The sequence below is a fragment of the Anomaloglossus baeobatrachus genome, chromosome 9 (assembly GCF_048569485.1).
Source record: "Anomaloglossus baeobatrachus isolate aAnoBae1 chromosome 9, aAnoBae1.hap1, whole genome shotgun sequence".
Taxonomy (NCBI): domain Eukaryota; kingdom Metazoa; phylum Chordata; class Amphibia; order Anura; family Aromobatidae; genus Anomaloglossus; species Anomaloglossus baeobatrachus.
In genome coordinates, this window is record NC_134361.1 from 82344874 (window position 1) to 82360998 (window position 16125).

Below are 16125 nucleotides of genomic sequence, written 5' to 3' on the forward strand. Positions count from 1 at the left end.
ACCCAGAGATCCCCTGCAGAGTTCTGACCTTGCCAGCTATGAGAGTGGAAGCGTCGAGAGACGGCGGGAAGGAAAGAGAGCCACAAGCCTGCTGCTGGGAGAGGAGCTGCTGAAAGAGGCAGAGCAGAAACTGGACAGCTTGTTACAGGAGGCAGCGAAGAGTCCACTGCTGGGAGACCGTGCAGAAGACGGCGCAGAAGAAATGGCGTCTGACCGCAGGAACCCAGAACCAGGCTCCGCTGCCTGGTGGTATCGGGAGCTGGCCCAGTTTTGCAACCGGTTGGAGACCCGGGTCGTGGAGCAGATTCGGGAGGAACGGATGGAACTGCAGGAGCTGACCGCGGCGGTTCGGGCCTATGAAGGGAGAGCTGCATGCCGGGTGTCAGGCGGGACGGCGACGACGCAGACCCCAGTGCTACCAACAACGGGTGAGTCGAATGATGCCCCGGCCCGCGCCAGTGCCCCGACCCCTGCTGCCACGTCCGCGGTCCCTGAAGAGGCGTCCGGTGCGGCGACGCTGAAGCAGGCCGCAGCCACGCCAGGTGCGGCCCTCCAAGCCCCAGCGGCTGCAGCGATGCCCTGCTCGGCCCACCAAGACCCAGTCCCTGCAGCGATGCCCTGCCCGGCCCGCCAGGACCAGGCCGCCGCCATCCTGGGCGCGGCCCGCCAAGACCAGGCCGCCGCCATACAGGGCGCGGCCCGCCAAGCCCAGACTGCTGCAGCGACGTCCAGCCCAGCCTGCACAGAGCCCCCTGCAACAGCGACACTGATCCAGGCCGCCGCCATGCCAGGCGCGGCCCGCCAAGACCAGGCCGCCGCCATCCAGGGCGCGGCCCGCCAAGACCAGGCCGCCGCCATCCAGGGCGCGGCCCGCCAAGACCAGGCCGCCGCCATCCAGGGCGCGGCCCGCCAAGACCAGGCCGCCGCCATGCCAGGCGCGGCCCGCCAAGAAAAGGCTACCTCAGCATTTACCCCGGCCTGTAAGGCCAGAGCAGACACCGCTCCCCGGTCCACAGAGGTCCCTGATAGGCAGCCCACGGTGGGTGAAGACCCTGCATATTGGCAGATGAAGGCTGACCTGGAGGCCAAATTTCCACAATGGCTGGTGAGCCAATACATACCCCCTCCGCATACCCCAAAGAGTCTCCTGCTAACTCCTGCAGCAGCTACACCAAAGAGTCCCTCACCTGGGCCGGCTGAAGAGCATCCATCCCCAGCACTGCCACAGCCGGAGTGCCAGGAAGAACTAAGGGGGAGAGGAGGCCAGGACGCAGAAGGGTTGACTCCGACTCCAGTGTCACCAGTAGCAGTTGTGTATTCAGAGCCGGAAATGCTGCCATACTCCCGCTGGGACGAGGAGGACCTGACCCCCTCTGCAGAAGAAGAGCTGCCTAAGAGCTTCACCTGGGAGCCCACAAGCATGGATCCAGCCCGCAAGACACGGCGCAGAAGAACACAGTTTGCTCCAGCACCACAGTCTCCTGAACAGAGAGCAGTCACCGCCAGAGACCTAAAGGAGAAGCGTTTGTTGAGAGAGTCCAAAGCCCAGGCTAGAGGACCCCTGTGTTATGGCGTAGTGGAAGATTTCAACTTGAAAAGTGGTTATGGCTTCATTGTAGCACCAGGAATAAAAGAAGGGATATTTGTAAACCGCAGAGATGTGAACGCTCATCTGCCAAGAGGACACCCTTGCAGAAATCTAAAGATGGGAGATTCCGTTCAGTTCACCCTGCATCAAGGCGAAAGAGGATTGTATGCTCTGGGCGTAACGCTATGTCCCAACAAACCTTATAGCCATCCCCTGCAACAAGAAAGACAAGATAGAGATCAAGAACCAGATGGAGAAACAGATGAAGACCAAGAATGGAAAGATAAAGATCCTACAGATGAAGACAGAGACAAAGAGCAAGAAAGTCACAGGTGCCAGTGCCCAACGTGCCCTCGCCCTAGTGGAAAAGAGGAGTAAAGTAAAGTACAGGAAAGAAGTACAGAAGTTAAAGTTTTGAAAGTTTTGTTTGCAACGTTAAAGAAATGCGCCCACAAAAACTATTGTGAGAAATAAACTTTAAGGCTATGAACTTGCTATAGCCACAAACTCTCGCAGTGTAAAAAGTTACACCAGTGGCACCACCACCAGGGCCAGCCTGTTTAGGGGCTTGGCTCGTCTGCAACCAGGGGGGCCCGTCCGTAGAAAAGGGCCTTGGCTCACCTGCGATCAGAGAGCACGCCTGTTTATGGGGCCTTGGCTCACCACCACAAAGAGGGTACCTGGTCAGCACCAACTGTGGAGGCCGCCTCTGAATCCTGCCAGAAGAGGCTGACGGCGCGGATCCACCAGGCCAGGTATACCCTGAAACCACCAGCCCATGAAAGCCGCCTCTACATCCTGCCAGAAGTGGCTGAAGGCGCGGCCAACGTGAGAGGGTTTTGGGCGGGTTAACGGACTTGTGGGTGGAGGGTGGTGATGTATGGTACCTGGTGATTTTAAAAATGTTTTACATGTTTTAATGTTTTATGCATTTTAAAATGTTGTCTTGCAGCCCGAGGACGTGCTGGTGATAACTAAGGGGGAATGTGGCGCCCCTGACCTGGTCAGGCACCACTGAGTACTGCACCCATGCTGGGGACAGTACAATACAGGTAATCCGGATGGCTGACAGGGGTGTGGAACACAGGCGCATAGTGATCAGGTCTCACACATGTACCCATGAGAGGACCCCTGGGGATCCCAGGAGGGGGCAAAGCCTATACCTCCACTGGAATAGTGGCAGGGGGTTAAAAAGCCTCCATCTCCTCTCAAGGGGTGTGGTGGAGAGTCTGGTTGCTAGGTGGCGTAGGCAAGAACAGGAGAGGAGGAGCAGTGAGTCAGTTAGAGCAGAGAACTCCAGAGGGCTCAGTGAGGAGCAGACCTGTGGGGCTGATGCTGTCTAACAGCGCCCGCGCAGTGGCTACAGACGGGGGAGAACGGTCAACTAGAAGTGCTGCCTGAAAGCCAGCTTCAGCTAGAGAGTGCAACGGAGTGGGAAGTAAGGAGACTTCTAGAGAGCACCAGGCCCAACCGGGCGGCAGATCCCGAAGCGGAGATAGATCCAGCTTTCTTTTGCTAAACCTGCCGGTGTGGGGCTCTCAAAGCCCACGCCACAACACCACAAAAGCCGCAGCCACGTAGCCACAGTTAGGGCCCATAGGTCACAGGAGGCAAGTAGCTGGAGTGGCCTGGTCCAGGCGACAAGCAAACGGCAAACGAAGGGGAGAGAGGCTGCAGCATCTTCCCTGGGTGACCCCCATAGGGACTAAAAGTCGGGGTCACCCCAAACCAAAAAGGGCTAAGGAAGGCGAGTTGGTAGTCACCATCAGAAGTCAGCCTGAAGGATACCTGGTTCCCACTTGGTTCATCCCAGCTATGCCCGGGTCACTCACCCTGCCATCAACTGTGAGTAAAAACCCTGAAAGACATCCTGCTTGTGTGGAGTCATTCTGCGCCTTGTAGTTCTACACACCTACACAGGGCCCTGGGGCTTGCCTCACTCTCAGGAGGCTATCACAACTGACTGCACCCACCATCAGCCCCAGGCATCCCTTAACCTGCAGTGGCGGTCCCCACTGACCGCAAATCTGAGAGTGGCGTCACGACAATCAAGAAAGAAGGTTTCCTACCTGTGACCAGACAGATCCATCTACGTGGAGTCCCTGAAGGTAATGCACCGATACTGCATCAGCGTACGCGGGGCCCCACACATGTTTTCAGGATTTCCTCAGCATTGCACAGGTTATAATTTAATCACTTCCACAGATGATGATTATAATACCTGTGCAATGCTGAGGACTGGAGTTGGAGGACACTGACCCTGCATATCGACCACCTCAGCTACTGATGTCTCCCTAATGTGAAGGTATGGATCCTGTTATTTCAATGACTTTATCTACAGAGTTCAACTTCAGTGCCCATTGTTACCTTTCTCTTGGGTAGACTTTTTTTTATTTTAGAGAAAAAGGCAAAAGCTAACGGCCCTCAAAAGACGCGATTACCACTGCTGCTAATAAGGACAATCAGATTACAGGCATATGTCGTCTGGAGGTAATGGTAGTGATCTGTCTCCATCTGTCTATCTTCATTGACTGGCGAGCAGGTGGAGAGCACCTCGTCATTACTTATTCATCATCAGACCCTTACGTTTCGCCAGAGGTCCTTATATGTAAGCCATCACTGTTCAGTCAAAGAACATAATATCCTAGACTTTACAGGATGGAGTGTTATAAATATCGGCATTTTGCATTTACTCCTCTCAGAGAGCAGAGTTCATCTGTTTCGTGCTCATACCTAGCTGCTGTCAGTAACGTCTGTGATGTGGAAGTGTTGTGCAATCACTAAGGTTACAAATATGAAGGGTCATATGTCGTCTGCACTAAGTAGATGCCTACAGAAATATCACAGCTAGTGTATGGAAATATGAGACGTACAAATACATGCAAACTCAAGTGACCGAGAAGATCACATGCATTCACTCTACCAAACAAGATGCAAAGCACTCTTACTAAAAGGACAGTCATATATAGGAATATACTAAGCTGATGGTTATCCAAATAATTTTCCAAATTATCTTAATCATTTCCAGGTCAAAAGAATATTATATACAGTAACAAGCAAAAGGGTAACAATGTTTTGAACATTTGACTTTCAGGTTCCATATCTCACCATCCACTACAGCTTTGAGTGTGAGACTACCTTTATTTTATAGTCAATCATCTTGGTATCTCATACAAATATTTGACTTGTAACTATTTACCATATTATTAGTTATGTAGATTCTTGTCATGTCGCTGCATTGTTACTGTTTTGCTCCAAAAAATCTAAATTAACATTTTTATTATTTTGATAGTATTTTGTAAATCCATCTTTGGCTTTCAACTCTGTCTGAATCCTTCTGGCCATGCTCTCTATCAGATTCAAGCATGTCTCGACCGAAAACTGATCCCAGGTCTTTTCTACACATTCCTAATGATGGTGTATACTGGTCGACATACTTGGGTAAGTATACAGGTTTTTATTCAACTCTACTCACAAGTGTTTGATTGGGTTGAGGTCTGGGGACTATGGGGGGCAATCCAGCACCTCTACTTCATTGTTATTGAACCTTTTCTTCATCAATCTCGACTTATGGTTGTGTTCATTGTCCTGCTGGAACACAATGTTGTCCTTTTCATACCCATAGTACTTGACGGTATAAAGCAACTTATGTTGTATGATACTCACATATTGCTCAGCATTGAGACCACCATCGATCTTGGGCAAAAATCTAACACCTTTGGCTGTAAAACAACGCCAGAGCATGAGGCTTTCTCCACTGAACTTGACAGTTCCTTCAATTTCTCAATCCGTTAGCCCCTTTTTCTATTGTTTTTTTCCAGACCCATTTGCACCCCTCAGAGCCTAGTCTATTGACTTTCATCTCATTGCTCAAAATCACCCATTTCCAACTTTTACAGTCAACTTTTTGGATTTCTTTGCAAAATCAAGCTAACACTTCTTATGATAAAGTTAAAGTCGAGGCTTCTTCACCTATTTTCAGGCCACCATTTCCAGACTCGTGTAACATGCATCACACAGTGCTTACATTGACGTTTGAGATCTCACTATTATTAACCTCTTCATGACACATGACGTACTGCGTACGTCATGGATTGTGTCAGGTTAATCCCTGCCTACTGCCGCCGACGCAGCATGCAGCAATCGCTGCACGTGTCAGCTGATTTGAACAGCTGCCATGTGCAGCTATCAAGCACGAGTGGATTCGCTACCCACTCGTGCCTGTTAATTACTTACAGTGCGCTGTGAAAATGTCACAGTGCGATGTAACAGCGCCCCGCAGTAAGCATTCACTTACCCAGCTCCATCGGAAGTCACATGATGTGATCACGTGGTTCTGATGGTTGCCATGGTAGCAAAGGGTCATGTGATGACTCCTGTAGCTAGCATGAGACACTTCCTCTTACAGCCAGCAGAGGGCTGTGTGTGAGAGGAGAGCTGCTTTTGTGCAGAAAGAAAGAATGAGCGATCAGACTGCTGATTGTTATAGTCCCCTAGGGGGACTACTAAAATAAAAAAAAAAGAAGTTAAAAAAGTTTAAACAAATTAAAAAAAATAACAAAAAACCTAAATATTTAAATAACCCCCTATCGCCCCATTGAAAATTAAAGGGTTAAAAAAATTAAAAATATACCCATATTTGGTATCGCCGCTTTCAGAAGCCCGATCTATTAAAATATAAAATCAATTAATCTGATCAGTAAACGGCGTAACGGCAAAAAAATTCCAAATGCCAAAATTACGTTTTTTAGTTGTGCGATATCAGGCGATCAAAGTGGCGCGTCTGTGCAAAAATGGTACCATTAAAACGTCAGTTCAAGACACAAAAAATAAACTGTCACTGAGCCATAAATCCAGAAAAATGAGAACGCTACGTATCATGGAAAATGACGGAAAAAGTGCGCCTTTTTTGGACAAACTTCTGAATTTTTATTAATCCCTTACAAAAAGTAAACCTATACATATTTGGTATCTACGAACTCGTACCGACCTGGGGCATCACACTGAGACATCAAATTTACCATATAGTGAACACTGTGAATAAACTATGCCAAAAACTATCATGCAATCGCACTTTTTTTGCAAGTTTTTTGCACTTGGAATTTTTTTTTGCCGTTTTCCAGTACACTACATGATAAAACTTATGGTTCCATTTAATAGTAGAACTCGTCCCACAAAAAAATATGGCAAGGTTGCCAGAAAAATAAAAAAAAGTTATGGCTCTTGGAAGAAGGGGAGCAAAAAAAAAAAACAAAACGGAAAAATAGAAAATCGCCCGGGGGTGAAGGGTTTAAGAATACAAGTCACCTCCACTGCTGTGTTTTTTGCTCTAGAAGTGATAGACCTTGCGATAAGCCGATTGGTTGATGCTGATATTTTGCATGGACGTCCAACTCTTGGCTTTTGAATGGATAAACAGACTTCATTTTGTATTCCTCAAGCTGTCATGAAGCTCACATGATGCAGTTTGCCTTATTTTCTTGGCTAAGTGACCGATATCGATGAACTGGATGATGCTGCTTCTTTTTTGTTGTGAAATCTTCTTCATGGCTGCTCCTCAATTTGAAGCAGTGACCTTTTGCTTGAGAATCAACCTAATAAAACATTAAGCTATTAGGGAATCTGAGAACAGGTTATTTGTAGTATACAGGAAGAAAAAATGTTCTCAAACACCAGGAGCAAAACAGTAACAATGCAGTGACATGGCAAGAATCTGCATAATTGAATATGTGCTAAATAGTTACAAGTAAAATTTATATATGAGACTGCAAAGATAATTGTCTATAAAATGAGGGCAGCAGGGCATGAGCCGAGTTTCATGAGCATATTGCATCCAATACTCTTGCATCAAATACCATAGGTTAATGAGAGCGAGGCCTTATGCAGATAATGTCTTCATATAAGACTTATGGTCTGTAGGCACGTATCACTTATCATCTTAATGATTTATTTTGGTCATCTAATTTGTTCATAAAAAGTTGCCTTTCCATGAAATTTTGAGAAGCGATCCAGAAAAAATACAAAATCAAGCTGGTAACGCTGTCTCCTGTACTGCAGAGCTGAGGATCGGGGCACCTGTATTGATAGAAGCATATTAGTCAGTTCAAGACTAAAGCGGGCTTTACACGCTACGATATATCTAACGAGATGTCGGCGGGGTCACGTCGTAAGTGACGCACATCCGGCATCGTTAGTGATATCGTAGTGTGTGACAGCTACGTGCGACGGTGAACGAGCTGAAATACTCAACTTCTTGTTCATCGTTGACGCGGCACTCATTTTCTAAAAATCGAACGTCCAGTTGTTCATTATTCCCGAGGCAGCACACATCGCTCCGTGTGACACCCCGGGAACGATGAACACAGCTTACCTGCGTCCCGCCGCCAATGCGGAAGGAAGGAGGTGGGCGGGATGTCATCTCCGCCCCTCGGCTTCTATTGGACGGCCGCTGTGTGACGTCGCTGTGACGCCGAACGTCCCATTCCCTTCAGGAAGTGGATGTTCGCCGCCCACAGCGAGGTCATTTGGAACGTAAGTGCGTGTGACGGGGGGTTACAGCATTGTGCCACACGGGCAACAAATTGCCCGTGTCGCACAAACGATGGGGGCGGGTGCGATCGCAAATGCGATCGCACGATTAATTGTAACGTGTAAAGCAGGTTTTAGGGATGTCACATTTATAATTCTGTACTAGTGGTCTTGAACAGTTAGGGGACCTGAAAGATTCTCTGTAACAAAATTAGTAAATTATACAACTGAATCAGTTGTATAACTTACTAATTTTGTTACAGAGAATCTTTCAGGTCCCCTAACTGTTCAAGACCACTAGTACAGAATTATAAATGTGACATCCCTTAGTCTTATGAGCTCTTTTAAGTGGCAAAATAATGCTTTTATGTTTTAAAAGTGAAGTTTTATTGTGCTGTTTGGCAAATGCTAATGAGACTGGACTAGTCTAATAGGGCTATTCCTGTCCTGGATCCTTTGGCTGAGATTGACATCCTCCGTATGATTTTCGTCTTGGTAGGAATGCTGGAAATCTTGGTAATTTACTGGCAGGCCTGCCAAGATAATAATATTTATTCACTTATACAGTGCTATTAATTCCATAGTGCTTTACATACATCAGCAACACTGTCCCCATTGGGGCCAACAATCTAAGGTCCCAATCAGTATTTCTCTGGAGTGTGGGAGGAAACCAGAGAAAACCCACTGCTTGCAGATGTTGTCCTTGGTGGGATTTGATCCCAGGACCCCAGCTCCGCAAGATTGCAGTGCTAACCACTAAGCCACCATGTTGCCAATGGGGATTGTATGGAGAATGCCAATCATGCCTAGAGGGCGTAACTAGAGAATCTGAGAAAGATTAGTCTTGGAGTCGTGACGTCCGGTGAAACTAGGTCTAAGATTAAAATACAGCTTAATTTTTAAAAGATAGAATCATTTTTTGTACCAGTTAGAAGATCTCATTAGAAAAAAGGAAGTGTCATATATTACGCTATAGTAGTGGTCTTGTACAGATAGGCCTAAGCCACAAGGCGAGAAAATCGGTGCGAGTGGAGTGCGATAAAACATCACATTCCACGCTGACCAATTCTAGCCTGTGTGTCAGCACCCATGAGCGATTATTTTCTCAGCCCTAATCGGACCGAGAAAACAATCGCAGCATGCTGCGATTGTAATGCGAGACTCATTTCTCTTGCAACCATTCAAATGGATGGGGCAAGAGAAAAATCGCACCGCACTCGCGGTACTCCGGTGTGCCGCGCATGCAGAGGGAGAATCGCAATAGCCGGCAACGGAGGAGAGAGGGAGATAAATTCCTCCCCTCCTCCTCCGTGCCAGCCCACCCCTCCTTAGCGCTGGCCCGCCCCTCCTGAGAGCCGGCCTGTCCCCCGCAGCTGAGGTCCGCTTGCACGGTCAGACCGCAGTCGCAGGGACACTAGCATGACACTCGGCTCCTGCTGTGCTGCCAGCGCGAGCCGAGTGTCATGCGAGCATCGCACTAGTGCCTCGTGTGGCCCCGGCCTTAGGCCACTGACAGGCTCCCTTTCAGCTGGACAACCATTTTTTTATCATAGGTGGATAATTCCTTTAATTGAAAAGCAGCTGCTCAGAAACGACAAAGGTGGAACCTGCGTTTATCCAGTTGGTATGTTATAAAACAATACAATGGTCATCTCCTTTCAACTTCTTTCCCGACCAGGCAATCTTTAGTTTTTACTCTTTCATTTTTACCTTCTCTTCTTCCAAGAGCCACAACTCTTTTATTTTTTGTAGACATAGCCATGTGAGGGCTATTTTTTTTGCAGGAGGAGTTGTACTTTTGAATGTTACCATTCACTGTTTCATGTGATGTACTGGAAAACAAAAATAAATCAAGTCTAGTGAAATGGAGAAAAAAAATCGCAATTCTTCAAATGTTTTTTGTGTTTTTATTTACAAAGTTCATTATACGGTAAAAATGACCTGAAATACTATTATATTACTTACTACAGCAATACCAAACACGCAGCGTTCTTTTTTTTATTTAAATGGTGAAAACAATGTCAGACTTTTGTAAAAAGAAAAATAATTTGCTTGTGTCGCCATTTTCTGAGAGCCATAACATTTTCAATTTTTGGGTAATGGAGATGCAACATTTTTATTGATACCATTTTGGGGTAGCAGCAATGTTTTGATATTTTCTTATTGCATTATTTGAGCTATTGTGATGGCTAATAAATAGCAATTCTGAAGTTTGATTTTTGTTTTCTCATTAAGCCATTTACCAATCAAGTAAGTTCATTTTTTAGGTTGAGAGATTGGACTTTTACGGACATAAGAATACCGCATATGTGAATGTAGCACCGCTGAATCCTTCAGTGCACTACTAGGTACTGCATCCTGACACAGATGTGTACCGCCCCCACGTCAGCAGCCGAAGTGCTCGGATTCGGATCCGCGGTGGCTCCAGCGGCGTCTGGACCCAGGGGGGTCTCGCGGCTTCTCGAATGAAGGGGGGTATTTACAGGGGGGTGGTATATTGAGAGTTTGTGACACCACCCATGGTCTGTAGTAAGGTGGAGTACCACCGCTGCTGCTGCTGGGAGTACCCGGTGGCGATGGAGTGGGCAGCCTGGTGTTTAACCCCTCCACAGGTAGGGGAGATGCCCGGGACTCGGTGATGGTGACGGGACGTGCCGTTGGGGAGGTAAGGGTTACTTGCGTACTCACTCAGTCCAATAACGCTGACACCGACAACTTTAGTAAACCAACGTTCTGGACGCCGTTTCTGCTGGTGTTGCCTGTTGATCTGTGACCTTTCCCGTGGCACTTTGTTCTCTTCTGGTTGGTCCCTATAGCCTGAAACTAATCGGATCCCGCTCACCAGTGTGGCTAACTGAGGGAGCTTGCTCTCAGGGTTCACGCTTGGGATTTCCTGGACCGTATGTGTGGAAAGTCCTATCCCCCTCGTAGCACTAGTACCCCGATTTTGGAGCGTGTGGACAGTGGATCTTGGAGGCTCCGTTCTCGTCGGGTGAATTATCAGGTTGCCTGAAGCTACTCCTTGACCTAGGGTCCACGTACCCCGTCGTGCCCTGATCCCTGCCCGGTGATGGTACAAGGCCGCCGGCTGTCCTCCATGACAATGCCGTGTCCCTTGTCACGATCCCCTGCGAACAGGGGTCTAGCTTCTACCAGGCCCAAACCAACGTCTGCTACCTAGTACTTCCAAGGAGCCCAGCTCCTGACCTCCTCTCTCTTTCACCTCCAACACTACACTGCCTTCTGACTGACACTCCTGACCTCCCCTTAACCAACCCCCCAAGTGGGCGACCCTATTCCACTCAGGCCATCCACTGGTGTGTCTGGTGGGTATGGTACAGAGATTTCCTAGGATTTTGATTAGCTGGTTTTGGCAACACCATTAGTTAGGGACCCGCAACCAAGGAGGAGGTGTATATTGCACAGAAGGGCAGATTGCACAATACCCTGTGACGACCTGATAGGCCAGGGCGTCACAGAAGCAGGGCCTACCCCCAGGGACCTGGAAGCTCAGTGCCGGTACCACCAAAACACATAACATCCTCAGTTCCCTCTCCCAATCGTGAGTGACTGATTAGTTGGGGACCCAATAGATGGCCAACTAGGGGAGGAGCTGATCCAGTCCACTAGCCAACAACCCGGGGGGAAGAAGACAGACAGTAGTTCAGTGAGTGGTGACAGTAGTAGGGAACAGACGTGTCTCGAGACGGGGTCATGTAGCAGTGACCTGACTGGTACAGAAGAGTGGTTGCCAGGGAGGGTACGACAAGGTACCCCTGGAACCATAGCACCGACAGGGCCCTAGGTGCACAGTGAGGGGACCATCCAGAATCTCACTGACCCAAGAATCCGGGGGCATCAGCAGTAACGATAGAGCCAGGGACCGGAACAGAACACCAACCCTACAGGGTTCACACTGCCCGCTATGCAGACCAGAGCCTGACGACAAACAGGAGGGGGCCCCCAGACGCTCCAAGCTACGGGTTTCCACAAAACTACAGAGGGGTGCCGGGGAAAGAAGCCACTAGGTTACAACACCGACACTGGGATTACAGGGACCAGGGGTCTGAACCAGCCGTCCAGCATTACCATCGCTGTGAATAAAAACATCAGTTACACTGCATTCGCATCTTGTGGTCTCCATTCTTTCCACGCCGCACCCCATAATCTACCCCCTGAGGCTCAGCTCTACTTGCGGAGAGCCCAACACCCAAGCTGCCATCACCACCAGCCCCAGTGGCCATAAACTGTTCAGCGGCGGCTCCAACTAATTAGCCGCAGCCTGCAAGTGGCGTCATGACATAAACTCTTTCATCTACCCTGTATATAAACCCCTTTTAAAGCCACCCCCAGGGTCATGGAACCGGGCAACGGCCACAGCACACCCGAACATATAAGGCTTGGGACTGAGTGCCCCATAGCCCTGGGGTGAGTCATGTATTTTTTATTTCTTAAAGGGGTTGTCCATTACTTGGACAACCCCTTCTCCGTAACTGTTTTCCACTACAAAATAACATGGATATTCACAGTTCCAGCGGTGTCGGCACTCACTCTCCCGGGGGTCTTGTGACATCGTTATGTAACACTGTCCCTGCTGCTATTCCGTGCTGGCTTTGCTCCCCCCTCCTTCCTCAAGACATCTGGAGGAAGTGAATTAAAATCAGCCAGTCTGATGTGTTCGAAGGAGGTTAAAGCGAAGCCAGCCCTTATTGGCCACAGGGACAGCATGACATAATGTCACACGATCCCTGGGAGAGTGAGTGCCAACACTGCTGCAATGGCGCCGGCACTGGAGGTGAGTGGGTGTTGTTATTTTGTTGAGGGGGGGGATAGGGATGGAGAAGGGGTTGTTTGAGTAGTGGACAACCCATTTAATTTTTAATGGGGGAAAAGGATGATGATATGAACATTATTTTTTTTTTATTGTATTTGTTAGTCATCTTAAGGAACTTGAACCTGTATCATCTGATTGCTTATACTACACGCAGTAATACCACAGTACTGCTGCACATAGCATTAATCGCAGTCTCCTATGAACGCTAGCCACAGAGTTGCTTTCACAGGAGTACCGTCATGACAGTCAAGGGGATCTTCACATTACAGAAAATATACTCCTTTTAAAACATTATGTTTGATACTGCTTATCTAAAAACAACCCCAAACATGTTAGTGAAATATGTGCAAACAAATCAATAAATAGATGGGTAAATAGATTACTCTTATACGGTCACACTATCAACCCTATGGTGCAGGTATTATACCTACGGGTATAGGGATTTGTGGTTACAATCACCCTATTCATGGCCTATTAACGAACTGTATCCTACCTGACTGTGAAGGTTGTCACCCTAGTATTCGATCGGGCGCCCCTATAAATCTCCCTGCACTTTCTATCTATCAATAATTACATTTATAGGCAAAGTGCTACAATAGATGCCAATAGATACTAATTTCAAAACATTCTACATATAGCCTTTTTCATTTCTGGACTCTTAGTTCTGCGATAAGGAGTCACTGCCCTAACGCGTTTCTCCCCTCCATATAATATAGCAGTTCCTCAAGGGACACTGTACGGATTTCAGGCACAATCGCCCACCAAGCTGGCCCATGGGTAATGAAAGCCCTATATTATATGGAGGGAAGAAACACACTGGGACAGTGACCCCTAATCACGGGACGAGTAGTCCAGAAATTAAAAGGGCCATATGCAGCATTTTTTTTTTAGATAATTATCTTTTAGCACTTATTGTAGCACTTTACCCATATGTGTAATTATTGATAGATAAGGGAAGTGCAGGGAGCTTTATAGGGACAGCCACAGACGAGTGGGGGTGTCACATCGAATGTTAGGGTGCCAACCTCTGTGGTCAGTTACAATACACTTGCTATCCATTCCGCTTTGTGTAAGGCAGAATCAAGAAGAAACAGGAATTCAGTACAGTTTTTTTTTGTTTGTTTTTACACCGTTCACCGTGTCATAAAAGTGATAAGACACCTTTATATTTCAGGTCAGTATGATTACACAGTTATATTTTTGTTTTATTTTGCCAACTTTACACGATAAAAACTACTTTATAGAAAAAAGAATGTTTTTGCATTGCTGTATTCTGAGCTCTAAGGCCTCCAACACACATCTGTGAAAAGCACACACGTGTAATACGGGCCGTTTTTCAAGTCCGTTTTCCATTTTTAAGTCTGTTTTTATGGTAAGTGTGGCATCCATGTGTATTGTGTATGCTAGCCGTGTGTGCGTGTGTAATGTCCGTGCGTGTGTGAGATACGTAAGTGACATGTTCGTGTGTTGCCCGTGTGAAATGTTCCGTGTGTGATGCACAATGTCGTTGATACATACCCGCTGACAGCAGACAGCGACGCGCGATGAGAATGAACTCGGATGAACTTCACCCGACTTCATTGTCATACCGCGGCTCTGTCTGTGTCGCGTCCTGATTAGCGGTCACCCGTGCAGGACTCACAGGTGACCGCTAATCCCCTGAGTCACTGAAGTGAGCAGCGCGATTAGCCCTGCTGTCACTCAGGTTACCCGCGGCTACCTGGATCCTCCACCCGTGACCGCAACTCACCTGTGACTTCATCGCTGTCACTCGGGCGACTTGCAGTCACAGTTGGAGGATCCAGCAGTGGCCGCGAGTAACCTGAGTGACATTATCGCTGATCGCGCTTCTCACCTCAGTTGCTGCGTGGAGCTGACAGGAGCGGCGGTGTTCTTCTGCAGCTCTTGTCACCTTCATGCAGCAGAGCTGGAAGCGACACGGGACCTCCGTGGATTACGCCGGACATGGATGGCTTTTTCGGGCTTAATAAAGTGGTGAACGAGGGTATTTCTTCGGGTGTATGTGTTTATTTACTGTAACTTACAGATTAATCATGGAAGGTATCTCGGGGAGACGCCTGCAATGATTAATCTTGGACTTAGTAGCAGCTATGGGCTGCTGCCATTAACTCCTTATTACCCCGATTGCCAACGTACCAGGGCAAATCGGGAAGAGTACAGTCCCAGAACTGTCGCATCTAATGGATGCGGCTATTCTGGGCGGCTGCTGGCTGACATTGTTAAGCTGGGGGACTCCCCATAATGTGGGGCTCCCTATCCTGAAAATACCAGCCTTCAGCCGTGTGGCTTTACCCTGGCTGTTATCAAAATGTGGGGAACCGCACGTCGTTTTTTTTTAATTATTTATTTATTTTCCTGCTCGATATTGACACGCCCACCGGTGGCTGTGATTAGTTGCAGTGGGACAGCTGTCACTCAGCGTGGGGCCGTGTTTCACTGCAACCAATCATAGGCGCCGGTGGCTGGGGAAAGCAGGGAATATGAGATTGATTAATGAGCGGCCGGCTTTTTCAAAATAGCAATAGCCGCCGGAGTTTTTTTAACAGCTGTGCAGCGCCACGCCGGTGATCGGGGAACGGTCAGTATGAGAGAGGAGGGAGACTGACCGACAGACTGAGAGAGGGACAGACAAGACAGAGAGAGAGACAGACAGACAGAGAGACCGACCGACGGACTGAGGGAGATTGACCGACATACACAGAAAAAGAAAGAATGACCGACATCGCTAGAAAAAAGCACAAAACGTACACGGAGCATACAGAGATGCATCCGTGTCACGTACGTGTGCTCACGGACCCATAGACTTCCATTGGGTCCGTGTGTGCGTGTTCCGTGCAGAAAACGGACATGCTTTTGTGCAAAATGGAAACACATACGTATCACGGACACGGACACACGGACCGTATGGAATAACGCACGTGTGACCTCAAACATAGCATAACATTGGTGCACGTTTGTCTGTGTCTCTGGTATATACGGAAACGGACCAAACATGGACGTGTTTCACGGATGTGTGTTGGAGGCCTCAGGCTGTGTGCGCACGTTGCGTCGAGTTACTTGCAGTTGTAAACGCATCCTCTGGCAGAAATTGTCTTTGTCAAATTTGGTTTGAACCACAAAAACGCTAAAGATACGCTTGCGTTTTTACTGTGTT